Here is a 24,231-nt window from a genome sequence, read left to right on the forward strand (position 1 = left end):
AGAAGCTAGTGAATAAAAAACTATCACTATTCCTAGAAAGTAACAACTTGCTCAGGAACTCCCAGACAGGCTTCCGCCCAGGTCAGGGCACCGACACCGCCCTCCTGGCAGCAGTGGAGAAGGCCAGAAGCATTCTGGATACAGGAGGATCAGTGGCAGTGATCCTCCTGGACCTCAGTGCGGCCTTCGACACTGTAAATCACCAGACTTTGATCCAGCGTCTGAGTGACATTGGAGTAAGGGGCACGGCCCTGAAGTGGCTTACGTCTTTCCTAGACGGCCGCTCCTTCCAAGTCTGGGAGAATAACAGCCACTCCTCCGCGATCCCCCTCCGCTGTGGTGTACCGCAGGGCTCATCTCTTAGCCCGACGTTATTTAACGTTTACATGTCCCCGCTGGAGGAACTGGTCACCCCATTCGGCGTGACGATCATCAATTACGCCGATGATACCCAGCTGGTGGTGACCCTCTCACACCCGCACCAAGATTCTTCCAATCTTCATGGATGTCTCACCGAAATCCACAACTGGATGAACACCTCAGCGCTTAAACTGAATGGGTCCAAGACAGAGATCCTGCTGCTCGGACACAAAGGGCCCTCCTTGCCGCCTAACATCTGGCCTGACTGCTTGGGTGACCCCCCAACCCCTAAGGAGGAGGTCAAGAGCCTGGGCGTATGGCTCGAAAAGGACCTGAGCTTCAGAACTCAGGCAAAAAAGACGGCAGGAATCTGCTTTGGACTCCTCAGGGCATGTAGGAAGGTCTTCCCCCTGCTCCCTGCCACTTCTCGGAAACTTCTTATCCAGGGCCTCATCCTGGCGAGGTTGGATTACAGCAATGCAATCTACCTGGGCGCCCCGGAAGCCACATTCAACACCCTGCAGAGAATTCAAAACGCCGCGGCAAGCCTACTCACTCTTACCCCAGCCAGATCCTCGGCTAAGCCAGCTCTGAAGCTCCTTCACTGGCTTCCAGTCAGAGAGAGGGTTGCTTTCAAGGCCCTCTGTCTGGCCCATAAACTTCTCCATGACAAAGGACCACCAATCCTCAAGAATTTCATCGTTCCCAATAAAGCGACAAGAGCTCTCCGATCTAGCGAAGAGAACTTTATCACCGTTCCCAGAGTAAAAAAAGCTCGGTCTGGAGGACGTCGCTTTTCGGTACACACTGCCAAACAATGGAACAGTCTCCCCCGGAGACTGAGAACCGAACCTAACCTCCTTCAATTCAGGAAGGCTCTGAAAACTCTTCTCTTCCCCTAAAACCCTTTCTCCCTTCCGCTGCTGTCCCCTCCCTAACTCAGGTTCCGCGCTGGGATGCTCTTGGGTTACTACGCGCTTTACAAAACTTTTAAATAAATAAATAAATCGAGAGATGACCAAAAAGTGACATCTGCAGGGTCCTTTAAAGATTCAAGGATCAAGGATGACTATTGGCAAGCATATCTACTTTGCTCTATAAGCACCCTATACTCAGAACTGCCTGAAAAAAGAAGGGCACTAGTGATAATAGGTAAGGGTATCGGGGAGAAACTGGAGGATTTGTCTGGGAAAGTCCTAGGGCCAGATGTACTAATGTTTTTTGCGGGCGCAAATGTGTTTTAGACCACTTTGCGACTGGAAAAAACATGTGGTCCATATACTAATCCTATTATGTAAGTTGCAAATCAATTTGCGACTCGCAAAAACGGTTAGCAACTCGCTATTAGGAAGGGGTGTTCCAAGGGCGCCCCTTCCTAATAGCGACTCATGAAGCTATGTATGACTGTTTTGCAACCTCAATTGCGGTCGCAAAACATTCACAGTTTACCAGGCCTCAGAGAAGGGTGGTAAACCATTTGAATACAGAAAGGGGTCCCCAGGGGACTCCGTCCTCTTTGTGAGTGGCTCTCAAAATATTTTTAAGGGCGGGCAGTGGTCCCAGGGACCACTGCCTGTCCTTAAAAAAGGAAACTGAAAAGTTTCCTTTTTTATTTTTTAAATGCATCCCGTTTTCCTTTAAGGAAAATGGGCTGCATTTAAAAAAAACAAAAAATAAACTGCTCAATTTAAAAACAGTCCCAGCAGTTTGCCATCCCGGTTTGCCAGCCATTCCCAAAGGGGTCACAAATGGCGACAGCCTCATTAATATGCATGAGGCATGCAATTTGCGACACTATTGGGAATTGCAAACAGTGTCTGACACTGTTGTGCATCCCAATTTGAAAGTCGCAAATTGTAAGTCACAAATATGACGCAATTTACGACTTTCAAACTGGTGGGTCATACATCTGGCCCTTAGTTATATAGCACAAAGTGACCACTTTAGCAAATATGCCAGAGATGATCGGCTTCAGATAAGTAGCAGTGGAGGCCTGGGTGAAACTGGATGAAAATGTTAAAACACTGTATAATGAAAAATGTCCTAGCTTTCGTAAAGGAAAGTTTCAATTCTATTAAGGACAGAGAGGCGAGGATTAGGCTGTACTTTCTTCGCTTTATTCACATTTGAATACTCCAGCAGCCATTTCAAGAATTTGACAAGTACACAAAACTACATTTCCCATGAATAGTAGGGGAAGAGAGAAACAAAGAAAGTCCATCCAATCACAGAACAGTCTCTCAAATAACATCCTATGTAGCCCATCTATCCTCCTCTTTCTTCCTGCGACAGCTGCAATCCGCCCATCGTCTCATTCCTGTTTGTTAGATCCCGCTCCTAGAGAACAAGTAGAACATATTATTAGACACTGCATTGGACATAATTGCAGCATAGATCAATTACAGCGTGATAGTATAACCAATAATGTAAACTACAGACAATTCATCATAACAGGCCAATTACACCAGCCACTTGATTACACTTCCTCTCGATAGCGTGAGGCAAACAGTTTGTGTTAGAAATTGCCGAGAGGGGCTAATCCTCCCCTCCGTTTCCTTAATAGAATTGAAACTTTCCTTTACGATAGCTAGGAAATTTTTCATTCTATGCCAGGACCCAGAGGCGAGGATTAGGCTGGTTCAAAGCTTATCAACCAGCACGCTTGCCGACAAGAAACTGGTTTAAAATAGAAAGTCTTGAAGGTGGAATCATTAGACCAGTCTGCCGCATTGAGGATGTCCTCAAGATGCGCTACCAGACAAAAGGCTTTTGAAGCCATAGCCCCTCTTACAAAGTGGGCCACAAAATCAGAGATGTCAATTCCTGCTTCTTGCATGACCCATCTGGCAATCTTGGGGGATGAAACCGCTTTGTGGGGTTACGTGAGGGCAATTAGTAACTGCCTCTCCCCATGTGGACGGAGTTCATCCGTCATTGTTTCATATGCCTTAATAATACGAACTACACAACTTGGTGTTTTGGTGCAAGGACGGATGGAAAGTATCCTGGAGTTACATTTAGTTCTGCGAGAAATGTGGAAAACCACCCCTTCTGGGGTAAAGACTCTACCTGTTGTGTCCAGGGACCGGACATCAGAGACTCGGCGGCAGGATAGTAGACATAATAGTATCTCTAAATTTGCAGACAGCTGTTTCCTGCAGAGGTACTTGTTGTAGGGCCAGGATTGAAACAAGGAGAGGACTCTGTTAACGTCCCACAAAGACGAATATTTAGGTCCACGGGTGACTGAATATCTAATCCCTCCTAGTAACTTCCAAACTAGCGATGTTCCCCTACAGAGTGTCCATCCACTGGTAAATGACCCGCCAAGATCGCCGATTTGAAGGTATTAATAGAACGTTATGCCAAACCTTGTGAAGCCAGGTGTGCCAAAAATTGACGACCGGGAAAATGTCTGCCCACATGGGATCAATTTGGTGTTGGAGACAACAACCTGACCATCTGGACCTGCCAGATCAATATTGTTTGTTTGCATTGTCTGCATAGGCTTTCCAACGTTACCTGTAACCCTCCAGGCCATGAGGCAGAGAGATCCCTCTATGACCAGCGGGTGAGGATTGTGCTGGGGATCCTGGAGGAGAATGGGAAACAGGGGTAGAGAGATTGGAAAATCCCAGGAAAGTTCTATTATCGCTGGAAACCGGACCTGAGACCTCCAGATCGGGGTAATCAACAGAACATTAGTCCTCTGTCTGCGCACTCGCGCTGTCAGTCTGGTTATCATGGCAAAGGGGGGAAAGGCGTCATGCTGTTCCCTGCTCCAAACCTGGAGAAAGGCATCCACGGCTGTTGCATGGGGATCTGTCTCCAGCTGCAGTATCTGTCGAGCTGTTGTGATTGGATGTCCCCAGGAGATGTTCAGCCGTAAGAGAGATTTAGTTGGCCAGACAATATTCCCATAGGGAACGGGCGAGATCTCGTCCCTCCCAGGTGATTGACGTACTGTACCCCCCTACGTTGTCCATTTTCAGAAGGAATTCCCTCTCTCCTTCGTCCAGTAATGGATGGCGAAGGAGCCTGCCATTAATTCCAGGCAATTGATGTGCAAAGAATGCTCGATGGACAACCATTTGCCACCGGTGGCGGATTCCCCACACCGTGCGCCCCAGCCGGAGCCGCTGGCGTCTGACTCTATTACGAGGTCTGGTTGGGAGCCGAAGATCGCTGTGCCATTCCAGGCATCCATGTGGGCTAGCCACCAGTTCATATCCTCCTTTGCCTCTACTGACAGAGGGATCCTTTGGGAGAATGAGAGGCCTTTCCGGAGATGTTCAATCTTCAAGCGTTGCAAAGCCCTGTAATGGAGGGGGCCCGGGAAGATCGCCTGTATGGACGACAAAAGCAGGCACACAATCCGTGCCAAGTGCCGGAGTGAAACATGGGATTTGGAGATGCTTCTCCTGAGCTCGTGTCGGATCTTGGTCCGCTTCCGGGAGGGAAGGCTGAGGGTAGCATCAACATAATTAATGAGAAAACCTAAAAATTCCATTGACTGGGATGGAACCTGGGGCAATTTCTCTTAGTTGATTACGAACCCTAAAGATTCTAAAAGGTTTAACGTTGCCTGCAGATGTGTGGACAAGCGGAGCGGGCATTGGTCCATTAGAAAGATATTGTCAAGGTAAATAATAAGTCGTACCCCTCTGGATCATAAATGTTTGATCACTGGTTTCATCAGCTTGGTGAAACACCAGGGGGCTGATGAGAGACCAAATGGAAGTGCAGTGAATTTGAACACCTGGGAACCCCACATGAACTGCAGGAACCGCCTGTGGGGGGGAAAGATTGGTACTGCCAAGTAGGAGTCTTTGAGGTCCAGGCGAACCCTCTAGTCTGTTGCTTGGAGAACATTGCACAGGAGGTGAATACCCTCCATTTTGAAGTGGTGGTAGAGCAGCCAGGCATTGCACTCTCTGAGGTTGATGACTGTGCGCTGCCCGCCATCCCTATTCTCCACAAGTAAGAGATTGCTGATGAAACTCAGCGGGTGAATCATAGACTTAATTATTGCCCCTTTCTTTAACAAGCTGACTATCTCCTGATCCACCACCTCCCTGGCAGTTCGGACTGGACTGTTCCTATTGGGCGCAGGGTCGAGACTGATTTGCATATGGCTGGGTCCTAACTGGAATGGCATGGTGAGCAAAAAAACAATGGATTTAGGCCCAGATCTCTGTACTGAGGTGAATGTATGACATTATTCTGCATTCTGTCCATCAATTGGTCTTTTTGCATTTGTCACCCCGAATGGGACGGGTATGCCCAGACTTGGGTCCCGTGCTCTCCATGCTACTGGATTCAAGCTATTCTGGCTGATGAGAGCTGAAAATCCAAAACCGGTCCTAGGATACTTGTTTCCTGTCCAGGAAGGACCTGGCCTGCAAGTTCAGGCTGGACTGTTCCCATTGGGCGCAGGGTCAAGACTGATTTGCATATGGCCAGGTCCAAACTGGAATGGCAAGGTGAGCAAAAAAACAATGGATTCAGGCCCAGATCTCTGTACTGGGGTGAATGTATGACATTGTTCTGCATTCTGTCCATCAATTGTTCTTTTTACATTTGTCACCCCGAGTTGGACGGGTATGCCCAGATGTGGGTCCCGTGCTCTCCATGCCACTGGTTTCAAGCTATCCTGGCTGATGAGGGCTGAAAGCCCGAAACTGGTCCTAGGATGCTTGTTTCCAGTCCAGGGAGGATCTGGCCTGGCAGTTCAGGCTGGACTGTTCCCATTGGGCGCAGGGTCAAAACTGATTTGCATATGGCTGGGTCCAAACTGGAATGGCATGGTGAACAAAAAAACGATGAATTTAGGCCCAGATCTCTGTACTGGGGTGCATGTATGACATTGTTCTACATTCTGCCCCATCAATTGTTCTTTTTGCATTTGTCCAAGAGTTTGTCCTGGCACGACCGCCAGGACCTGTCAATGCCCTTCTTGGGGTCGCGGACAAATTTGGCGAGGAAAGTGGCCATCTTGGGATCTATTTCCGGAGTGGTAGCCCCTTTCCCCTCCAAAGAAGGCCGTTTGCATTCCCCCTTAAGATATCTCCTGACCTCTTTATCTAGAGGGTTCTTTCGGCGACTGGCCATGTGGACCGCAACCTTGGGTGCTGGGCACCAGTCCGTTGACCTCGGATGTAGGTGATCATACGGGTTCCGCAAATCCCCCTGAGAAGAGGGGCCGGTGCTCCCAGATGGGACTATCTCGATTGGGGGGCTGGAGGTTGGGCGCCATGGTCTAGAACCGTTCCCGTCCCCAGCAAATGTGTTGGGAGAGTCATTCTTGTCCCCCTTTGGGGGTTTGTGTGGAACCAGTGTGGAGGGATCAGACACCAGTGGCTCTAGTATATGCTGAGCATCTAGGAACGGCTTTTTGAGGCGCGCAAAAGCATCAAGATAGACCCCGGAATCGTCTGATCGCTTGCGTCTGTCTAGGTTCCGGTGTGGGCTTGGTCCTGGAGTAGCCAGTTAACCTGGACGTAGGGGGGGGCGGAGGCCCATTAGGATCTTCCCTCATTTCGTGGGGTTTCTGGCACTGCGCCTGGAGTGCCAGTAATCTCTTCTCCAGGGGGGGGGCACTACCTGGGAAACCGCCCTGAGGATGAACGCATCCCTTAACTCGCAAAATTGGTTATCTATGGGGAGGTAGGAGATCTCCTCCTCCATATAGTCCCCAGTCTCTTCAAAATCCATATCAGGCTTATGGGAAAAATGTGTGAGGGATACCCTTCTCACAATAAACTGAGGGATTTAACTGGCCAATAGCCAAATCTGAAAATCGGGACCGCTCCCTGTATGTACCTTGCTATAATGTCACAAAAAATCACAATTAATATTGGTAGGTTTCACTTTCACTTGGGACACTTCACATTGAATGCAATGATCATGTGAACGTATTGTATAACATTTTTTGTTTCTCTACATACTCTGTGTTCTAAGTCTATTTTCTCTCTGACATCTCCCTTACCTCTGCTTTCATTGCAATTGTGCATAAATGTATTTCAATATCTATCATTGAGTGTCGACAGGAACCTCTGTGTTTTTTGTCTAACCAAATAAATTGGGACACATCAGTGCTGGACCGCCTTGCTGGATGGGACCCTTGCCCTATGCTGGAGGCCCATCTGAGGATCGTTGAGGATGGCTTTTGATAATTGGGAATTTATTGAACTGTGAATAGGAGCCGGGTCTTGGGGATCAACTTGGAGAGGCCTTTCACTGAGCTTCAGAATGACGTCTCCCATGGCACAAGCTGCCACTGACGCTGCTTGGCAGGGTAAACATTTACAAAATGATCTCCCTGCCAAAGTTATTGTTTGTGTTTCAGAACACCCCTAATGTGGTCCCCAAGTCTTATTTCCTTAGGGTAGATAGGAAGGTGAGATTGTTGTTGTGGGATGGTTCACCTCGAATTGCGCTAAAGTCCCTGTGCCGTTCTGTTTACAATGGGGATATGGTCTTGCCTGGTGGTCCGCACAACCAATATGCTATGGTGACTCGTACTTGGAAGCACTACTTCTATGGTGGTCGCGACAGAAAGACTCTATCCATCTCCACTCAGGCTGTCCTGGTGCCTTAGATAAGATGCAGGTTCATATTGGATGGAAGGTTAGGGTCACGAAGTTCAAGCCATTGTGAATTGCAGCAGTGCTCAAACAGGTTCTTTGTTTCCAGGGTTTTGCCAGGTAGGACTCACTCGGGATAGCCAAGGTGCGGGGCGTTATAGAGGATAGGACGGTTAAATCCTTTGACAGTCTGGAGACCAAGTTCGGCTTCAGGCGGAGGGGATTCACTGGGAGGACCTGCCTGATTCAGCCCCACTAGAGGGTCTTTTATTCGAGACCCATTGGGTTGAAGGCGGTCTCCTCACTATACACGGCCATTTTGAATCATATCCCGGACAACGGGGGCCACTGCTCCAGAGCTGAGAGCATGATCTGGGGGAATTGGAGGGTGTTTATTAGGAGGCCATGTTGATGCATCCCAGGAAGGTGGCCAAAAGAGCACGCTTCCACCTATTTCAATTGAAGATCTTGCATAGGGTTTAGCTGGACTGGGTTAAGTTACATAAAACAGGTTGCAAACCCATGCCTCAGATGTGGCGCCGCTGAGGAGTCTTTTACAACACTATCTGAGGAAGTAGGGAGATTCAATTGTATTGGGACCTGATCCTTCAGGAACTTGGAGTGGTGATTGGGCAACCGATGCCACATAACCCCTAGTTCATACTCCTGGGCGTCCCAGGGGATTTGAACCTGCCCTGAAAAAAGTTGATGCTAGGGCTGATTGAGGCAGAGAGTCATTGCGCAGAGCTGGGGATCATCTGCACTGCCCACGAAAGACCAATGGATTTCTGGAATTGATGTATGTATGAGGGCAGAGAAAGTGGTTTATGAAACCAGAGGGTGTTCATTTGATCAGATTTGGGACATGTATAGAAATTATTGTAGCCTTACAGTGATTTTTCCTCAAGGTTCAGTTCAGAAGGACATCTCCAGTGAGTCATAATCACAACTATGTGATTACCCCTTTGAAGGTTGTTGTGGATGCTGTGGGAAGGGTTATCTTTGCTCTGGCCGCCCCCGTGGGGTGGTGCCCTCTTTGTTTGGATTCATTCGGAAGTCCGAAGGTGTTGGAACTGGCTCCCTGGGACTCCTACCCTACAGTTACTCTCATGCCCTTTTTGTATTCTGTCATGACTGTAGGCTCTTTGTTTATGACTCATAGTGTTTGATATATGTTTGAAAATTCTAATAAAAATATATTTAAAAAGAGCCTCAGACCTGGGAGAAACACTGTGTAGCAAAAAGTAAGCTAAATTCTCGCAGCTGGTGAAATACTTCCATATTATTTTTTTCTCTCTCTCATACCCAAACTTCCAAGGTTGGAAACTATTTGCCAACCTTCATTCCCCTATGGAATTATAGTCAGTGTGTGGTATCTAACATTTGCCTTGAGGATAATTTCCTGGGGAGTGGGTGGATTGTGTCGCTCCTGCAGAAAGAATGTATTTCTGATGAGCGAGGCCTTGACATAAAGCCAAGTTCATGCACAATAACCTAACATGAATGCAATGTCCCCAATTGGGGGCGGAGGGGTGTTCTGAATCAAGTCTCAAACCTAGTTGGAGAAGGACATGCAAGCTGAAATCCAGACCCTGCAATGCAAAAACCAGTCCCTAAAAATTTAGTTTTCGGAAATGTAAACCTAGAACCTCAGTATAGCCAGTATGTGGAACCATGCCTAAAGTTAACCAATCAGTACAGACTCATTGATTCCCAGGTCCAGTGCCCTTAATTCCCCAGTAGGGGTCAACCCGTGCCTCAAGTGTCACAGTGAACACCCCAACTCCATTACCTCTGGCTCCACCTGAAATGTTTAATGGAGATAGTGCCAAGTTGTTTTTATGAACAAATGTAAAATAAAGTTCATTTGTAGGCCCATTGCATTCCAGACAATGCATGCAGAGTATCATTGATAATCTCCTTTTTGTGCAGAAATGCGGCAATCTAGGTGATTCCCCTGTATGGCAATAACAATCCTCTTTGGTACATGCAATGAGGAAACTGTTTGGCATTTATGCAATTTAGGTAGGTAACGCACTACTTTTTCTTAATTTCTGGTTTAAGCGTTAGTCAATTTCAGTGTGTGCACCAGGGTATCGCCTTCTGATCCTAGGTGTAAATCCAATGAATAAGTTGCGCTCCCCGTCTCGGGGGAAGCAGCAACTGAGTGCACTACTTACAATCCCTGCGAGTGGGATTTATTTCCATTGTTCCAAAATGAATCAACAAAATTTAGGAGTTCAAAGTAAGATCTCCAAACGTAATTCAGTTGAATAACAATGTAGATCAAAACAATTCAGATGTATCCATTTGTATTCACAAATATGTGTTTGACTTAGAGTTTCAAACTTCAAATATCCCGATGCATTCCTGGCAGGGGCCTTCTTCAGGATATGTTACCCTGTAAAGTGATGGAAATGAAAAACAAAGCCTCAAATGCAGGCTATAAGTTACTCATGCGGATCCATTGGTGACCACGTTACATGCTCTGAATGCTATATATGATAACCCCAATGGTGAAAATCACGGAGTACTATAGTGCAAAATCCGTGAACGTGCTGACCAATGGAGCAAGTGAAAAATCATACCTGTCAGTGTCGTGACTGAAAATGCTTGCCTGAATGGGACCAGATCAGGCTCCTCATTGCAACACAATGCCAAAATAAATGGCTGCGTGAAGGGATCGTGATTATATCCAGCCGTCCATGTGGGTGAAACCGTGTCTGTGGTTAAAAAAACAGACATTACTCAGTGTTGAGGTACCATTGCGCATGTTTATAGAAATGAACATGCGCGTGTGCCATAATCGGCAATACATGATGTTTAAACCGAATCTCTGACAATGGGAAACATCATTAACAACGAAGGCAGTACTACGCGTAACGTTTACAACGAGGCACTTACCACGTAAACGTCTTTCCAACGCGTATGCCTTCAACGATCGTATTTACCACGAAAAAAAAAACCGAAGGATTAAAAAGGGGGGTTGGGGGGGGTCTCCCCCCCCATAAAAAAACGATCCCGCCGTGCCGAAAAAAACAGTGTCATAAGAGAGGAAGCGGAATAAACTTCCGCTTCCTCTTTATGACGTAAGAACGACGTGGCAAAGAAGATGAGGGGAAAACGAATTCCGTGGTAACGCATGCGTGGAAAAGGCATGCGTTGCAACGGAATTCGTGGTAACAACATATAACCCTGACAATGCGGTGTGTAAAGGGCCTTGAAACGTTCATAACAGAACAAAAGATGACATGTGGGATGTTGTTACGAGCACCCATGCTGGATTCATCAGTACTCCCTATTGGGAAGTGACGCGTGATCCAATAAAGGTAAAGGTGAACATGCGCGTCTATATGAATATTAGTGTGTGATGCCAGAGTGGATGCACCTTCATGCCGGCTAGTGGCAGTCGGTTGTTGAACCTCAAACAGGGGAATAAGGAACTGCTCACTTATTTCACAAACTTCAATTGTTTAGTCGTAGAAACTAGTAAGCCAGAGGAGAAGGGAACCTCCCTTTTTCTAAAGGTCTACTGGGCGAACTCAAGGATGTCCTTTCGCAGATTGCCGAACCGTCTGACAAGTGTCCCGAATTTTTAAACCCAGTGGTAAAGATTGCTCACCGAATGCTCGAAGAAAGAGGGAAACATTCAGAAGGGGAATCCTGAGTAGTAGTTATTGGGCCAGACAGAAAAAAAGTGGCGAGTCAAAAAAAGGCAGCCTGGAATTTGTACATGCTGTAAAAGGCTCAGAACAGTTGTCGGGGCTAATAATTGTTCAGAATGAACCAAGGGGACTGCTGTGTGACAACAGACACCCCTGGAACGTAAGTTTAGATTTAATTGATGCACACATCAGTACCCATTAGAGCCACAAGTGGAAAATGGCCTTCCAAGAAAATTCCATCTACAAAGGAATTTGCAAACATCTTCCTCCAAGAAGTGGCGCGACTGCATGGGCTACCATCTATTATTATTTTCCTTTGGGGCCCATAATTTGTATCAAATTTCTGGCAGGTGAGGTGCTGTTGTGCATTACAAAGTAAAATGCCTTCATTGTTTTGATCCCTTTAGAATCTTTCTTTCCATCACACTTCAGAATTACAAAAACGTGCTTAATTTTTTCTTTCCTAACTGCTGAATGTATATCGTTCATTTAGCGGTATTTACATTTTGTTGTGCGTTACCAAAAAAATAACGCCCTACAGCCTTTCCTTTCACACTGTCTGTGCCAAGCAAGATTGTCACTTAAATAACTTTACTTTCTGTATCTGCAAAGTCAGAGGAGTTTGTAAACACCAATCCTCATGTTAAATGAAAAATCAGCAGCAATTTGTCAGAAGACCTAGTCTGATATTTGACCTCTGTCTTTTAATTAGCAGTCAATGTGAAAAGGTAATTGCAGAATTTAATTGCATCTTTATTTATTGGACGTTCATTACTCACCAAACTTTGGCTCGTGACCAACAGTTTGGGAAACATTGACATGACAACAGTACTCCTGGAATTTCAAAATTCTTCTGTTTGTTTGAAAGGCACATAAATTCAACACCTTTTGAAATTCCTTGTTCTGATGAAAAGATTCCTTCAGTCCAGGAACATGACCAGCAATGACAAGAAACCTTGGAAGAATCAAAGCACCATTTTAGCTCCTACAAAAAGGTGCTCAATGAACAATCTGACTGGCTCCGCAGACCCAAACCTGTGTATTCAGTCGGTAATCAAGTCTAGTTTTCTACAAAGGACTTACATTTCGAAGGTCCATGCTAGATGCAAACACAATTTATTGGACCATTTTGAGTATTACAAGTGCTTAAACCCATTAGGGTCAAACTGCAGCTACCTGATGATTATGCAATTGACCAGGCCTTTCACATATCCTTAGTGACACTCTTGCATCCAGACACACGACAAGGGCACCCACATCACCCTATTAAAGTAGAGAGACATTTTGACCACTTAGGTAAATCCTAGATGCTAAAAGAATACATACTTAATTATTTTACATAATTTGGAGGGTAGGAGAAAACTTCTTGCACACCATTCAAAATATATATAGTTCCCCAAAATCAAGAATCCTGGTTAATGGTAAATTAACTTCTGCAGGGGGGATAGGTAGAGGCACTAGGCAGGGCTGCCCCCTTTCACCATTATTGTTCAACCTATACATTGAACCATTGACCAGGAGAATTAGAAGGGAACAGAAAATCACTCCTTTCCAATATCAAGATTGGGTCAAGAAAGAGGCTATGTACGCCGATAACCTCACAATATTCACGCGAGACCTCGTAGGCGCTTATCCCATCATCATGGATATACTAACAGACTTTGGGAAAGTGTCTGGATATTTATTAAATGTGGACAAATCTGAGATAATGGCATGGAATACCCCCTTGACACAACACTGAAAAAGTTAGAGAAGACCGAAATTAGGTGTTTAGGCATACAAATTACGAAAGATATAGATATTCTGGCAAAGACCAACTGGATAAAAATTGCTAAGGAAATCAGCAAACTCCTAAAACTCTGGTCACATCTTCCTCTTTCGATTATAGGTAGAACCAACTTAATAAAAATATACTTTTCTGTGTAACGCGCTCCCCCTACATTTTGAGTCTAAATGAATGAGGAAAGCACAGGGCAAGATAAGTAGTTTTATCTGGAAAAATAAAGCTATTCGAATCTCTTGGAAAAAGCTGCGGAAAAAGAAAATCCATGGAGGACTAAAGTTGCCAGACCTACAGATATATTGTTGGGCCTTCCACTTAAAACATTTAAAATTTTTATAATCGGACAATTATCACCCGAGGAGGTCCTGCTACAGAGCTCTAACTGGGGGCTTGGCAGACCAGAGTTCTGGGTTTCTTTTCAAGTTTGGGCATCCCAAATATTTCAAAAAGGTGCCCCTCAGGGTCCTGAACACAGCATGCAGACTATGGTCACGGTCAGAAGACTTCTTGGAATTGCCTATTACTGTCACCTGGCACCAATCTAGAATTCCCCGGGAACCCCAGCATGCCTATTGGACTCACTATCATTACCTCTTATTCAAGCCGGGATAGAGAAATGGGGCCAATTGTTAGGGGAAAAGAATATTATCTCATAGGACCACCTTGCTCACAAAACAAACAACATGCTTTCAAGGTTCAAATATGCACAACTAACAAGTTGGGCCCGTGATCAACCAGATGCAGGACAGGCCATGGACTGGGTCAAAAAAATTTGCGATACTAATCTACAAAAAAAAGAAATCTCAACCTGGTATTGGATGCTGATACAGGCAGAAGATGGCCCCAAAACTTTACCAGAAGAAAGACGGAAGAAATATCTCCCTACAGCCGATATTCCATCCTTGTGGCAAGTATCAATGGCTAATTTCATAGCTGCCAAAGTTTGAGATTGCTTATGTGTGACATTTTCATAGTTTCAGTGTACTTATGAGTGACATTCAATGACCAATGTGTGACACTTAAGAATGACACTTTCTCGCGAGTAAAATCAAGCAATGAAGTCCATGGAGACAGATAAATATCAGAAGTTACACCCATATGAGCAGTGAGAAACTGTTACAAAGCACCTGAAATGGAAAGGCACTAATCGCTCTCTTTCATGGTTTTCATTTATTTTATAGCACTCCTCTTACTGGGGTATCAGAGCACTTTACATCATGCACACATTATAGACAGACAATCATATGTGTGTAAATCAGTCTTAATGATATGTTACATAAAACAGTGAGGATGACAAGTTGTAGAATCACATTTCATCCATACTAGTAAGCAGCATATTTTAAGAGTGTTTAGTCTGGAAAAGCACAAACTCATGATTTAAAAGGTAACAGTGGTTGGTTTTACTTAAAACAATATATTTCTACCCGAACTAAACCTTTTACCAACATTAGGATAATGAAATCCTGAGGGGAAAAATTAGCACTCAGCTCTAACCCATAACACGCAGTTTGAATACAGACCCTTCGGTGCAGTTCATAAGTAATTGTGCTATATTAGGATGGTAATTTAGGATTGTAACCTATGAAGTGTGATTAAGAAAAGGATCTCTGTGAAAAAATCAGTAACCCACTGAGCTACCTACATAAAATGCACTTTAGTGATCTGCATGTACACATTCTTTGCAGCAGGCACATTAACCCTCTGTGCTGCTTCAGGAAGGGGAAAACTGCCACTATACAAAACACCGATCTTCCTCCAGCAGGAACATTATTCACAGAGTTATGTTGGCATGATTTGAATTGTTGCCCGAAAACTCCTGGACACACAAGAATCAGCATAAAGTGTTTTTTATTGAACACAGCACCTGAGGAGAGAGGCAGCCCCACTTCGTCGTAGTTAAAAGGACCGATTCCCATGTCATACTCACGAGCAGGCGGAACCAGCAAATCAAAAGTAAGCGGTCCTAGCACTGGCTTTAGCTGCTTATAAATACACAGAACACACGGGCCTCTGCACTGCATGACATAAAGTAAAAGCCAACTGAAAACACATTCATTAGAGGGAAACCTGGCCTATAACGCAAGGCACTGGCCCCTGCACCACAACAGTTGTAACAAACAGTACTCTATTATTTTCTTTTTTTTAACTGTTCCTACCTTAGAAGTTGAAACAACATAAACACTATGGGAAACGGTCGACCCTGCACTTTGAGGAAAGCCTGCAGTAACCTTCACAGAAAGCCAGGCCCTACAACTCTGTGCTGCAAAGAGCGTCCGGCTGCACTGAAGTGTACCTCTGTGGAGATCAGGGAGGACAGTTCAAACACCCTACTGGTAGCAGCTGTTCCTGGGGGCCCAGGTCTTGGCAGAAAAAGAACCCAAATCATGCTGCTGCAGCCTGCGACGAGTCCGGACCCTGCTGCGTTGTCAGACAGTCTGTTCACGCTGAACAGTGAATCACCTGACAGGCGCTATCGGCCCCACTCTTGCGGAGTACGCCAATTTGACATAGAAAGTCTGCCCATTGTGATCCTCTGCACATTAGGCGTCAGGGATGGGTGTTGTTTTCCGACCGCGCGCCCACCTTAACCAGCAGTGATGCCTTCCTGACTAGATAGCAAAACAGGGGGTGCTAGTCACGCGCGCCAACAACCTGTAAAGGCTTCTTTACATTAGCACACAGAGTGCGTGCATTTCCAATAATTACGTGTCACGGACATGGACCTAAGAAGGAAAGCCTCACACACACTCTCAATCTGCAACGAAATAAAAATAAATAAACGTGAGTATAATTTACCCGCCACTCATTCATTGGCTATACTCCTAACACTGATAGTGCGCAGGGGAGCCAATTGCCGGAAATCCAACCACGCACAGCGCTGCCTCCCGACTCATTCAGTGCAGGCCTGCTGCAGGGTGTCTGAGCCTGTGCTGGTAGAGAGGCCGCGCCAGCCCAGAGACATTCGCCGGCTGTGGGCTCGTGCTGCACATGATGCGGCCGACGGTCAGGACCCCCCTGCGGCCGGCCCGGCCGGCCTGGTGCCAACAGCCATGATGGATGAGAGGCTGTGAGTGTGAGCAACTGAGGCAGCCTGCACGCTCACTCCAGATTTTCCCCCGCCGACTAACTTCCTGTGTTCCTGGCGGCCGGACGTGACGCAGTACTCGATACATTGTAGCGCCGGCTAAGAGCTGCGCAGGGAGTCTGTGCTGTTAAACTGTTTGGGACACAGGCAGCACCTCGAGCAGCAGAGAGAGCCACAGTGACTGACGGGCACAGTGACAGGCGCCGTTGGCTCGCCTGGCAGCATGATGCGTGACATTTCGTTTCAGTGCGGTGATGCGGATCACCGCACTGAAATGCGTGGGCGTCACACGTGTTGCGTGACGCTTGGCAGGACTGTAATTTATGGTCTTTTGTCAGGTATGCTCCATTAAGAAAGAACCATCTGTTTACCTCCTGATTCTTCCACTGCTAGAGGCGGTTCTGTGGCGTGTAAGGCAGAAGCAGTAGATTCCAGAGTGCTGTGTTGCGGTCTGACGCGAGCGAGCAAGAGGACGCGCTGGGAGGCTCTTGACCAGCTTTCAACCGCCTCGCTTCTCCCCCTCTGCAGCTCGGGAGAGGCGTCCTCCTGGTTGGTGTCTTTCCCCCGTCTCCTGCTCCCTGCTACCCGTGGAGTAGGATCGGGCAGGGCAGGGAGGGAAGGAAGGGCATCGAGGTCCTTATAGCAGCGGCACCAGGTCTGAGCGTCACGGTGCACAGCCGCTTCAAACAAAAGGCATTCTAGCCGCGCACAAAATTCGGGAGAGGCCCGGTCGCGGCGGGAGCCGCCGTGAGTCACCCGGTGGCAGGCAGGAGCCGCGGGATCTTTTTCTTTCTTTTTTTTTTGGGTGACATTTTGACTGCGGGTGAGTGCTGTAACACATATTGAGGCTTGGGATCTGCTGACTTTGTATGCTCCCAATTCCCCCTGCTGGACTGATATGCTTTCGTGACACACGATTCTTGGTGCACAGACCTGAGCAGCAGACAGCAGAGTTCACGAGCTGAGCAGAGTTTACGAGCAGAGTAGCCAAGCCGCTGACCTGACCTGACCTGGTAGGCCCCCGCAAGGAGCACGGAGCACACCGTACATCAGTAACCTGCTGCCCACTTGCCGCCCGCCGAAGGTTGCGGCTGTCACGTCTCCACGGCGGTATCGAGGGGCACACCGAGGGTACAGCGAGGCGCAGCTCCGAAACGAATCGTTTTTTTTGAACGAAGGACCGGGCTCGGCTCGGAGCAGCGGAGCAGCAGAGCCGTGCAGGGCAGGGAGCACGGGAGGTGTGGTGTGGTCTGCCGGCCTATCAGGACTGACGGTTGCGGCTGGAAGATTGGAAGGCTGCACCTTGTGGCATCGCTGTCTAGGAGCCAGGCGGGGGGCAGCGTGCAGAGTTGAGCAGGGGGCAGCCAGGGGAAACCCCTGCTCCTCTGCCCCTTTGTTCCCCTGCCGTCGTCGTCACCAGCAACAGCCCAGCCAGTAATAGCCCAGCCAGACAGCCAGCCACCCGGCATCCCTTCATTCTTTCTCCTGGGAAAAATCCTGCCAAAGCAGATGAGAGTAGCCACACATCAACCTTCAACACCATAACCCCACAGGTGCGGGGGAGAAGTCAGCTGGGCTACAGGAGTGTAGCACAATAGGAAGAAACCAGGAGGTCACAGCAGTAAGCAGAAGGCAGAAGGTAAGAGGCGCAAGGTGCAAGGCGCTGTGGGAAAGCTGCCCCTAAGGGAGGCCTGTGGAAAAACAAATCAGAATATCATTTGAATAAAAAACTAAAATTTACGTAACCAACCCAAGGCCTTTTACCTTCGGGGGAGCGAGCAATCTTTCACACAAAGGCAAAAAGGCAGACAGAGGTCCTTCAACTTGCAACCCAGTCCAATTAAGCCACCACAACCTCATCAGCCACGAATCAAAAAATCCAAAAGACCTACAAGAACAACGCCAAAGTACCAAAGCACCAAAGCGCCAAAAGCGCGTCATGAGGTCAGGAAAAGTCAGAAAGGCAACTGTCAATGCCCCGGCCAAACGGCGCAGGGCAGAAAAGCACAAACACATAAAAAACTCAGACAATTTGCTGATTGAACAAGAAGAACCTCTATTATTAGATACATCGCTAGAAAGGCCAGAAAGGACCGATATAGACACAGACATAGACATCAGTAAAATAGATAGAAATGGCATTCAACCAAAAATCTATTCTATTTTCTCATTTTTGAAAGAACCAGGCTCATTCCTAAGTACCTCTAACAGCAACCTCAAGGGACTCCCTTCGCCAATGGAGCCTGAAGGGGGTTGTCAAAACCCACACATAGAAACGGCAAAAAACAAAAAGTGTGGAAACAAGTGGAACCAACACACCCCAGAGAAACAGAGTGCACAAATGGAAAGCCTCAATAATGGCAAGAGCGAGGGTGACAAGGAATTAAACATACACCTAAGAAGCAAAAAGGGTTATCCCCTCGAGCCAAAAATTGTAATACAGACAAAAGTGCAGTCACCAGCCACAGCAACAGGGGCAGAAAATAGTAGCAAGGAACCCAACACTGACATTAAAACAGCCCCACCGGGAACTGGCGAGTCAAACGCCCCAAACCAGGCAGATATGGAGCCTACAAAGGAGGCTGAACAAATAAACAAAATAAATCAAAACTCAGGAAGCATCATCTCCACTGCGAAGGCGGAACATACCACTGATCGGGAACAGGACACAGCCCCGGGGAGTCAGCTCGCCCAAAATCTAGGCCATTTGGGCCGGGGTAGAGAGTCAGAGAAACCGCCGGAAAGAGTGGAAATGGAAACATCGGAAACAAACGAAAAAGCCGTAAAACTGGACATAACTCCAGCACACGACCAACCAGTTGCGGCTGACATAGAAGATAATTCCCAGCTAACAACAAAAGAGTGGGAGAGGCTGGTAGCGTCATACTTACCAGCTAATAGTCAGGTCGATCACAACACAGAAGAGAGAACACCAGGCCCGGACAAGACTCCACCAACCAACGATCACCCAAAAAGCGCGGAAGTCCTATGGTCATCATTGTTAAATACTCTCCAACTATCGATAAAAGCCATGCAGTACCACTCGGAAAAAATGGACATCCAGCTATCCCTTTTAAATTTCTTGGCCATACACGTAGCCAAAATTGATAACAAGTTGGCAGACATGAACGACATGATAAAGAGGGTGCAAGCGGAAACTAAAATAGAGCAGCCAAGTTGCGCCTGCTACACAATAGTGGACAAACTTACCTCAATCCCCCAACTTCTGGGCGACATTGTGGCAGATTTAAAACAGACATCCGGAAAAACAACCGCAATGGACTCAGATCCTAGTGAGGAGGGCCCAAAACAATCCCACAGACAGCACAGAGAACAGTCAGACATTGTAAACCAACAGAACTCATCTACTGTGTCCAACAGTCAAAGAGGAGATCACGCGCCAAACACCCCTATCGGCCCTGAAACCAGTAAATGTATTCATAAAACCTATGCAGGTGTCGCAGGGACATCCCTAAGGCAGCTCCCTGACAATCAAAGGAGCGAAACCAAGGTGCAAACAAACACATACCCAGGAAACACGCAAGGGCAAAAGTTAGAAACCTGCAAAAGCCCCCAATCACTGGGAAAGCAACCAAGGAAGAACTGAGGGTAGAAAATAAAAAACCCCGAAAACAAAAAAGGAAAGGAAGAAATAAGACGGCCAACATAAAAACCTTCTTTAACAGGACAACTAAGACTCCAGAAAAAGAAAAAGAAGTGGTAGTTGTAACAGAAAGTCCGCCCATGACCTCAAAAAGATCTCCGCTCAAGGAGATACCAAAGACGACAAAAAGGGAGAACCCCACCCAACTAATCTCAAAGGGGGGACCGACGGCAGACGGAAGCAAGGGACCCACCCTGAAACATGAATTTACAGCAGCCCTCAACACGAACAACGGGGCAGTGCAGGGGGAGGACTATACAGTAGCCAAGACACACGGTAGCCCAGGGTTAGAAACGGGCACAGAAGACATAAAAAAAACGGAGGTTGGGCAGGCGGAAGCAAACAGAGGCATAATACTGTTCATTCCCGAATACAAGTCAAGAGGCAGAGGGGACACTCTCAACCGAGGTAACATCTTATACCTACTATCAACGTTCAGCAGCCTGTCGGACATTAGTACAAAAGATCTAGTGGCAGTGGAATTCACCCACTACAACCAACTGTCAGATCTGGAGATTACTAAAACAACATGGGCAAGGAACGAAACCGCGACGAGAATAATGGAATTTGAAGTACACTTTCTATCCTGGGGAATTCGCCTAAAAAGACTGGAAAAAACTGGGTACCCTGAACCACTACGCCAGGCACATAATGAGCAACAAAGCCAAAATCCGACAAACAAACAATCACAAGCAAAATCTAAAAGTGTCTTAAAGGGGGCCAGAAGCCTTTCAGTTCCCAGGATGTCCCCCGAGACCAACAGGCAAACAAACCGGCCACTTGGCCATGATGATTGGAACTGGATAGCAAGGACCATCAACGCAAGGGCCCCTAGGCTCTGACAAAACACTCAACAAAAATACGCAACACAACAACAGCTAAGAATATGTTCCTGGAACATAAATGGCCTAAGGAACAAAAGAGAAGACCTCGAGCTCTTTGATTACCTCCAAAAATTTGATATTATAGCATTTCAGGAGACCTGGCTAGACCAACCATACCAAATTCAGGGTTTCACCTCACATTACCTCCCAGCAACAAGAAATGCCAAATATGGCCACTTAAAAGGCGGACTGGCAATATACACTGCCGTTAAGAGCTTCAACGACCCCATCCACATAAACGCGATACAGACAGGGAACAGTTGCACACTCACCATAGAACTAGAAGTGAGGGGAAAAGACCAAATCCAAAAGTTAACATTTATGAATGTATACCTACATCCCCGGGAGAAAAAAGCTGGAATGAACCTCTTGATGGAAGAAATCTTAAAAACACTGGCAGAAGCAGAAACCCCCAACCTTATAGTAACAGGGGACTTTAATATGTTCCTGGCAGGGTCTCAAACTAGGGATACATGTCTGGAGGACCAATTCCGAGCATGGAACATACCACCACTAGTTAACAAATCTGTCAGAGCTATCTCATTTACAGAGGACAAAGCAAGCCTAGCCAATCGCGCGCACGGCTGGATGGTCATTAAAAGCTATAAAAGCAGCCTCAACCAAAGCTACCTAGGAGCTGGGTTCACTAGGAGCATCAAGGAGAAGTTCTTGCATATACGGCTGGGCCTACTCCCATCACAAAAACACCTCCCTCCATGGAAAAGGCCCAAAGCAATAATCAACTGCAGAATATGCGGGAACGCAAAAGAAGACATTCAACATCTAATTTGCACCTGCAAAGGCCTGGTCACAGAGCGCAGGCTACACTTAAAAGTGCCCTTTAATAAACTGGGCATAAGAACATGCCGGCAAGCGGTCATGGCTTGCTTCGATGGAAAACACATCCAATTAGCATGCCATTTTGTTAAATTTCTAGAGAAAGTAGAAAAGAAACAGGAAAGCCAGACGGCAGACACCAGCTGCAGTAAAAATCAAGAAGCAAATTAAAGGGGCACTGAACAGTGAGCCAAGTTGCACGTTACAACGATGCTTAAAACCCAGGGGCAATGCCTTTTACACTGTCATTGCAGGAATACAAGGGACCAATGCTACCGTAAAGGTTACACAGTGTGAAAGCAGTATACATTTTAGTAGCAAGGACTTTCTACCGCACGAAACTATTGTCATCGTGTACTCGCTTTCTCCAAGGGACTCACGGATTTTAACTCACGTTTTGTGGAAAATTTGTATAAATTTCTGTAGCAATGACTATTAACATCATGAACATCGTCATTTTTATACTTTTTATAATTTTATTTTTCCCATGTATTAATATTTGCAATGGTTTTAATTAACTGAGCAATAAAGATTACTTACTCCTATAGGTTATATTGGTCTCCTTTGAAATTGTCCTCCTTTGAAATTGTCTAAAATAGGAGAAGGGAACAAGCTTTGCCCAAAGTGCGACACCGACAAGGCTGATTGACATTCAAATTTTTGGCAATGTCCGGGAATTCAACTCTTTTGGCATGAAGTGGGTATGATACTGTTCACCCTATTGAAAAGAAGAATCAAGGTAAGCTTACCACTTATTTTTTTGGGGGCACTAGAATATAATGACCTTGAGGGGAGAGCCAGAAAATTCCAAGAGCAACTTTTACTTACAGTGATAATTATAGCACGTAGGGAAATTTGTATTAAGTGGGTCTCAAAACTACCTCCGACCTGTGCAGAATGGTTAGCAACTGCAGAACACTTAAGTAACTTTGATCGGCTTAGTGGCTCATCAAATACAATTAAAACCTGGGAGTCACTAGTTACATATATAAGGGGACTAGCACACACATAGTTGTGCAAGATCAGGGTCCAATGATTAAGACACTTTCCTCCAGAGAGATCCTAGGTGGGTGACTCTTATATCTCTCACAATAGAGCAGAAGGTACATCAGGAGTAAATTTGTCCGGCAGGCTGCGGGCATGGGACGTTGGTACCACTTAACACCTGATCACATACCTTTGCAAGATGTCGCATTATGAGGACCAAAAAAAATAGTTAGAAAATAATACATTTCAAAATGATAATTTGGAGGGCTATGGCCAAGAAGACAGATCGTGGGAGCCTGCAAAACATGTATATGCACAACTCTTAGTACATCGTTTTTATATTCAGCATCCAGAGAAACCTCATTCCACTGCCTGGCCTGTAGGGGGAGGACAGTTGTGACTGTCAGACCCAAGGGCACTTGTGCTCCATGCACCTAAGCACTCTTGACCCCTACGCAGACACCTAACCACCCTCTGACCTCCACACTAACACCCAAGTAGTCTCTGACCTCTTGCAGACACCCAAACTCTCTCTGGCCACCATGCTGACACACAAGCACAGTCCAACCCCCAAGCAGACTTTTTTTTACACTCAAACTCTCATGCAAGCAACAGCCAGACATCATCCACACATGTAGCCTTCAAGCGCACTCAGACATCCACACCCACCATTCTCCTCTCGTCCTGCCCCAGCCACACATTGTGCAGATCTTGTGTTGGGAGTTCCACGAGAATTGCATAATTACTGAATTCTTGCCGTAGCTGGCATTGAGAAATCTAAGCCCCCATCTTGGGCTTGGGTACCATATATACCACACCCAACCTTCTAGACAGTTGCTTGGTTTCAGCCCTTCTACAGGGTGGCAACCACTCATCACAGCACTCACATGAATCCGGATTCCCATTCAGCAACTCAAGATGCTGGGCAGGCGGTGAACAGGAAGGCATCTCTTGCTCCATCTGGCCTGAAAGAAAGAAAATCAAGCCTTGAACACTTTGATAAAGAGAAGACCTACCCACCTTAAAAGCTTCTAAGTGTTAGTGCTATTTAGTTTCACGAGCAAAAACTCTAGCATCTCCTGAAACAAGGACAGTTAACAGGCTTGAAAAAAAACAGACACGTTTTGTGAAAAGAACAGGTAAAAAACTGTACAAAAGAGATGAGTAACATTTTTTGAAAGGTTACTTAGACTTTAATTGAGAGAAGACCGAGAAAACCAACGAAAACTCTATTGTATCAGACTAGGAAACTGGAGAACCCTTTATCCCCATTTTTATGTTCCAGGAAACTTGAAATAAGGAAATTTAATGAACATGGGAAGAGGTTAATAGACTAATATTATTGTTGAAGAACCTCTGAAGAACCTTGTTTGTTTATGA

The 24,231-nt window shown here is 46.3% G+C and overlaps 1 long non-coding RNA gene across 1 annotated transcript; it reads right to left on the reverse strand.

The window, feature by feature from the left end:
- Positions 1-2,455: 2,455 nt before the first annotated feature.
- LOC144825219 (uncharacterized) lies at positions 2,456-16,522 on the reverse strand. Its single transcript, XR_013609338.1, has 2 exons — positions 16,191-16,522; positions 2,456-2,697 (listed from the first exon to the last, which is right to left on the reverse strand). It is a non-coding gene; the product is annotated as an uncharacterized LOC144825219 (long non-coding RNA).
- Positions 16,523-24,231: the final 7,709 nt, after the last annotated feature.

This window comes from Lissotriton helveticus, chromosome 3_1 (assembly GCF_964261635.1).
Source record: "Lissotriton helveticus chromosome 3_1, aLisHel1.1, whole genome shotgun sequence".
In the NCBI taxonomy this organism is placed as follows: domain Eukaryota; kingdom Metazoa; phylum Chordata; class Amphibia; order Caudata; family Salamandridae; genus Lissotriton; species Lissotriton helveticus.